A 6490-nucleotide genomic window follows, 5' to 3' on the forward strand; every position below is an offset into this window, starting at 1 on the left:
GATTTTTTACTTCAGCTTCAAGTTCCACAATCTATAAGCCTTCAAACTTTAAAAATATTCCTACCTCTGTGGTTCCGAGTTTAGGAGCTCTTCCCTGGATCTGCTTTGCCTGTTATTCTATGGTATGGCTTAAGGCGAACTTCACTGCACCTCCACCCTAGCCACCATCAAGCCCTGCCTTTTCCAACTCTGCCTTCCATCTTTTTTAATCTTATTAATACAGTATGTATTTTCCTTCCCTCTGTCAAACCCTGAGCCAATAACTTTCCCCAGGCTGTCTGGGGAGGTACAGGGAAAGGAACACATAGGGCAGATGAAAGACAAGAAAAGGAACTATGGGAAATGGAGATGACTTCTTCACATAGCGAAGAGGATGAGAAAGGCCACCATCGGACAAAAGAGCCCCATGGCTTCCTAGAGGGCAAAGCCCAGAATGGTGAAGAAGATGTGCTGCTTCAGAGAAGGGTTCCTGGCATAACCACTGATAAGGCTCCCAAACACAGTCCCAATCCCAGCTCCAGAGCCTGCCACTCCAACTTTGGCAGCCCCAGCCCTGATGAATTTGGCGGCTGTATGGATGTTCCTTGAGATACTGCTGGTTTGGAAGCTTCTATCAGAGACGTTCTGGTGTGGCACTGTGGGTTAATGCACCAGACTGCAAAGCCATTTGAACTGCAAGGACGCTGGTTGAAGCTCGCCAGCTGCTCCTGGGAAACCCTATACAGGGTCGCTATGGGTTGGAACCGACTCAACGGCACTTAACAACAACAACAACTAGAGGTAAGTGATGTCAGGGAACGAGGGGCTGTCAAGCTGCTGGTGTGCTCATCTGTCAGTGTCTAGGGTTGTTTTGGCACCACTGCAGACAACGGTCATCTCAGAAGTTGAGAGGTGCTCCTAACCAGGGAAGGGGTGGAGATGAATTTGGTGCAGGTGTACAATTGCTGGGGATGAGGGGCTGTGGCAGGAAAGTTGCTCCAAGAGCAGAGAAGACAGAGAGGACCCTTCCATCTTCTTTTGCTGCTTTCTGCATCATTCAATAGTTTGCCCATAGTTGAGGCTTGAGTTTTTTCTTCAGTTATTTCAGCTTGAAAAAATGCTGAATGTGTTCTTCACTTTTGCTTTTCTAACTCTAGGCCTTTGCATGTATCACTGTGATACTTGAGATTGTCTTCTCCAGCTACCCTTTAAAATTTTATGTTAGGCTCTTTTACTTCCCATTTCTTCCCTTTGTTTTAGTAGCATCTCTAATGCTGGAGAGAACAAGATTCAGTCTCTTTCGACATCCCTTTTAGTCTTTTCCTTCTTTCTTGTCTTCTTAATGATGTTTTGCTTTTTTCCTGTATGATGCTCTAATTTTTGTCTAATTCTTCTATACCATTATTACATTATTTTTATGATGAAAATGATGCATGTGTTTTAAGCTGACGAATGATTCTTTGGCTGAACTTGACTAGCAGCCAAAGGTGACCTTGTTTAAGGAAGACATTCTCTGTGTCTTAGATCAGTGTATTGTGAGCAGGGCAGCATGTAGTACAACTCTTGGGATCTGGGGTGGTGGCCACCTGTGTGTATCTTATTACAATGGAAAACTGCTGATAGGACTGACTCTAGGGCCTGAAGATGCTGCCAAGTCAGGAGGGTAGCCTTGCTTCGTGGGTGATGTCAGCATCCTTGTTATTATCTTTAGGTGTGATTAAGTGGATTCCAACTCATAGGGACCCTATGCATAACAGAATGAAATACTGCCCCAGCCTGAATCCTCCTCACAATTGTTGTTTGAACCTATTGTTGCTGTCACTGTGTCAGTCTATCTCATTGGAGGTCTTCCTGTTTTATGCCAACCCTTCACTTTTTCAAGCATGATGTCTTTCTTCAGGGACTGGTCCCTTTTGACATGCCCAAAGAAAGAGGGATGAAGTCTCACCATTCTTGCTTCTAAGGAGTTTCTGACTATACTGCTTTCAAGATAGATTTGTTTGTTCTTCTGGCACTCCATGGTACTTTCAATATTCTTTGCCAACACCATAATTCAAATGCATCAGTTCTTCTAGGTCTTCCTTATTCACTGTCCAGCTTTCACATGCATATGAGGTGATTGAAAATACCATGGCTTGAGTCAGGTGCACCTTAATCCTCAAACTGACATCTTTGTTCTTTAACACATTAAAGAAGAGGTCTTGTGCGGCAGATTGCCTCATGTGATAAGTTGTTTGATCTATTGACTGCTGCTTCCAAGAGCATTGATTGTGGATACAGGTAAAATCAAGTCTGAATCTTTTTTCCATTTATCATGATGTTATTTATTGGTCCAGTTATGAGGGATTTTGTTTTTACATTGAGGTTCAATCCATACTGAAGGCTGTATTCTTTGATCTTCACTTCCTAAAAGAAAGTTTGTATCATCTGCATATCAAAGGTTGTTAATGAGTCTTCCTCCAATCCTGATAGTTTTTCCCAGATTCATTGGTAGTCTACAGTTTTGCATAGTATTCCATTGTATGTATGTACCAAAGTTTGTCTAACCATTCTTCAGTTGATGAGCAATTAGGCTGTCTCCATCTTTTTGTGAATAGTGAATAGTGTAAGTGGGTGTGCATATATTTATTGGTTTCACAAACTTTTTGAAGCCCCCTCATAGTGTTTGATCTTCATTAGTAAGTGCTTCAAATCCTCTTTGCAATGATGACAGCAGTGGCATCCCTCATTCTATGTCTTCTTTTCAATCCAGCTTGAATTTCTGGTTGCTCCCTATTGATGTACTGCTACTGGCAAATTTTACTTGCATGTGGTATTAATGTGTTTTAGAAATTTTATGCATTCTGTTGGGTCACCTTGCTTTGGAACAGGCAAAAATATGGATCTCTTCCAGTTGGCCATGTCTGCCAACTTCTTGACATAGATAAATGAGCACTTTCAGCACTGCATCCATTTGTTGAAACATCTCAATTTGTATTCCGTCAATCCTGGACCCTTGTTTTTTGCTAATGCCTTCAGTGCAGCTTGGATTTCTTCATTCAATACCATCAGGTTTTGATCATATGCTGTCTACTGAAATGACTGAATGTTGACTATTTTTTGGTATAGTTATGCTGTGTATTCTTTCATTTTTCTTTATGCTTCCTGTACTTTTAAATATTTTGCCCATTGTTGTTATTGTTGTTGTTGTTAAATACCATTGAGTTGGTTCCAACCCACAACAGCCATGCATAGGGTTTTGGAGGAGTGGCTAGTGAGCTTGAACTGCTGACTTTATGGTTCACAGCTCATTAACCCACAGCTCCACACCATCGAATCTTTGTCCCTAGACCTTGCCCAGAGACTCCTTCAATATTATAAGTTGAGGCTTAAATTTTTTCCTCATGTTTTTCAGCTTGAAAAATGCCAAGCACATTTTTCCTTTTGGCTTTCTAACACTAGATCTTTGCATATTTTATTCTAATACTTCACTTTGTCTTCTTGAACTACCCTTTGAGATCTTCTGTTCATCTCTTTTTGTCATCATTTCTTCCTTTTGAATTATCTACTTGTGGTGCAGTGAATTACTTAGTATAGCCTTCTAGAATTACTTAGTATAGTCTTTAGAACTACCACTAAATGACTAGGTGGTGGTGGTGGTTATGTGCCGTCACGTCGGTTTGGACTCATAGAGACCCTGCATCGAGTTTCCAAAGCTGCAAGTCTTAAGGGAAACAGAAAGCCTCATCTTTCTCCCATGGAACTGCTGGTAGATTCTAAATGCTCACCTCACAGTTAGCAGCCTAACTTAAAACCCACTATGCTAACAGGGCTTCTTAATGACTAGGTTGTTGTTGTTGTTGTTGTTGTTGTTGTTAAGTGCTGTTGAGTCAGTTTTGACTCATAGTGAACCTGAATAGAGTTTCTGAGGAGCAGCTAGTGAGCTTGAACTTGGCGGTTCAAACCAACTTTACAGTCAAGCACATTTACTTGCTGAACCATACCAGGACTCCAATGAATGGATAGGATTATGAAAATGCATGTTCCTCGTGACTCAGTAACAGTATTGGATCGCTTGCTAATCATGTAATAAGGTACATGAACTATGAAAATAGGGTGTGTGGAACCCTAACATGGTGATTGACCAATTTTGACATCCCACTAGGTTTAAAATGAGCCATTCCAGAGACAGAGAGGGGGTGGGGGGAGGGGAAGGGGGTATCTCACTACCATCATGAAAGAAGACCCAAGAGTGAAGTGCATTCTTTAGACCTTAGATCCCTATGTGGAACCACCTTGATCCAGGAGACAGAGGGCTGTGACACTGAGGATGACGAGATATGATATATAAGAAGCAGTGGCAGAGAATTGGTAACAGCACAACCAAGAGACCAGCACAAGACAGAGTGGTGGGCTTCTTGGCCCATGGAGTTGGACAGGAGGCTTGTTGGTGAAATGAAGTTGGGCAGAACTAAAAGGGACCAAGCAGGGCAGAGGTCAGACTTAGAGGCCAAGGACCAAAGAGAGGGTTGCCTACTGTCATGTCCTAGAAGAGGTGGTTCTGACTGAAGAACGGGTTCCTGAGTATCTCCTGATCCTGAATTGTTACTTCTCTGATAAATCCAATAATTCTCATATTGTCTGTGAGTTCTGTGTGGCCTTTGAGTGATGTGGGAGGTATGGCTTGTGTTAGAATTGGTGAAAAGGTTAGCAGCTAGAGGCATGTCTGATCTGTGCCTCACAGAAATCAGCTTTGGGCAGCTGATGGTGATGGTCTTGATTCTCTCGCTCCTTTGTGAAGTTAGAGGAGGTCAGATGCCAATGCCACACCATTATTATACTACTGGATATTCAAGAGTAAGTTTCAGATTCTTTTGTGACATCTATTTTGGTCTTTTCTTTCTTGTCTTTTTGGTTGCTTCATATATGATGTTTTTGATGTCATCCCACAACTCTGTCTGGTCTCCAGTCATTAGTGTTCAATGCATCAAATCTGTTCTTGAAATTGCTCTCTCAATTCAGGTAGGATATCCTCAAGGTCATGCTTTAGTTCTCATGGACTTATTTTAATTTTCTTTAGCTTCAATTTGAATTTTCATATGAGCATTTGATGGTCTGTTCTGCAGCTGATATTGAGTTTTTCTATTGTCTCTTTCCACACTCTAGTCAGTTTGATTCCTGTGTATTCCATCTGGTTAGTTCCACATGTGTAGTTGCTGTTTATATAGCCAAAGAAAGGAGTTTGCAATAAATAAGTCATTGGTCTTGCTGAAACATATCATGTTATCTCCAGCATAATTTCTGTCACCAAGGCCATACTTTCTAACTGCTTATCATTCTTCTTTGTTTACAACTTTTACATTCTAATCTAAGGATGTTATTGTTGTTATGTATTGTAGAGTCACTTCTGACTCTTAGTGACCCTGTATAGGGTTTTCAGAGAGTGGCTGTTGGGTTTTGAACTGCTGACCTTGCAATTAGCTGTTCAGTGCTTATCCTACAGCACCACACCACGACTTAGTCTAAGGGTTATTGTTGTTGTTATGTGCGTGGAGTCGGTTCTGACTCATAGCAACCCTGTACAGGGTTTCCGAGGCTGTAACTCTTTACAGGAGCAAAAAACCTCATCTTTCTCCCTCAGAACATCTGGTAGTTTCGAACTGCTGACCTTGTGGTTCATAGCATAACCACTATGCTATCAGACTCTAAGGGTAGATGGCTAAAATGATATCCAATGTTATAAAAACAAAAAACAAAACCACTGCAAGCATAATCATATTAACAATAACAATTATAAAGAGTGAAATAATCTCAACAGGATGTTCAGATGTTTACGTGTATGATTCTTGCAACTCCATTGGAGTTCAGTGGCAGTTTATATTACCATCCTCTAATGGGAAACCCTCTATAAAATAAAACAAAACAAAAGCCAGGAGACTACACTCAGGACGTGATTGATGGTTTGAACATTTTATGATGTGCCCCATTCATAATTGCTCTGTGTGTCTTTACCACCTTGATGGTGGCTCGGGCTGTGTTTTTTAGCTGTTCTCAGTTCTTCCTCAGATTGCAGGGCTTCTGGAAAAGTTAAGAAGTAGGAAAAGAAAATGGGCTCATAAAAAATTTCTCAAATTGATCTTAAAAATAAGGATGGCAAACTTTACCTTACTTACATTGGGCATGTTATCAGGAAGGACTAATCCTTAGAGAAGAACATCATGGTTGGTAGAAAGTCAGTGAAAAAGAGGAAGAACCTTTAATGAGAAGGATTGACAGAGTGGCTGCAACAATGGCTTAAATATACCTGCAATTGTTTGCCTGGTACAGGCCCTGCCAAAGCTTCATTCTATTACACATACAGTCACCATGAGCCAGAGAGACTACAATGATGACCCCTAACAACACCAGGATGGAGTCCTGGTGTGGCATTGTGGGATAAAGCACTTGACCGAAAGATCAGTTTGAACCACAAGGTCGATGGTTCAAACTCACCAGCCACTCCTTGGAAACCCTATACAAAGTGGCTGTGAGT

At 41.3% G+C, this 6490-nt stretch overlaps 1 pseudogene; it reads right to left on the reverse strand.

Annotated features, from left to right (window-relative positions):
- Window positions 1–357: 357 nt before the first annotated feature.
- On the reverse strand, window positions 358–6140 carry LOC102821176 (annotated as a pseudogene).
- Window positions 6141–6490: the final 350 nt, after the last annotated feature.

This window comes from Chrysochloris asiatica, unplaced genomic scaffold (genome assembly GCF_000296735.1).
Source record: "Chrysochloris asiatica unplaced genomic scaffold, ChrAsi1.0 scaffold00106, whole genome shotgun sequence".
NCBI classification, from domain to species: Eukaryota; Metazoa; Chordata; class Mammalia; order Afrosoricida; family Chrysochloridae; genus Chrysochloris; species Chrysochloris asiatica.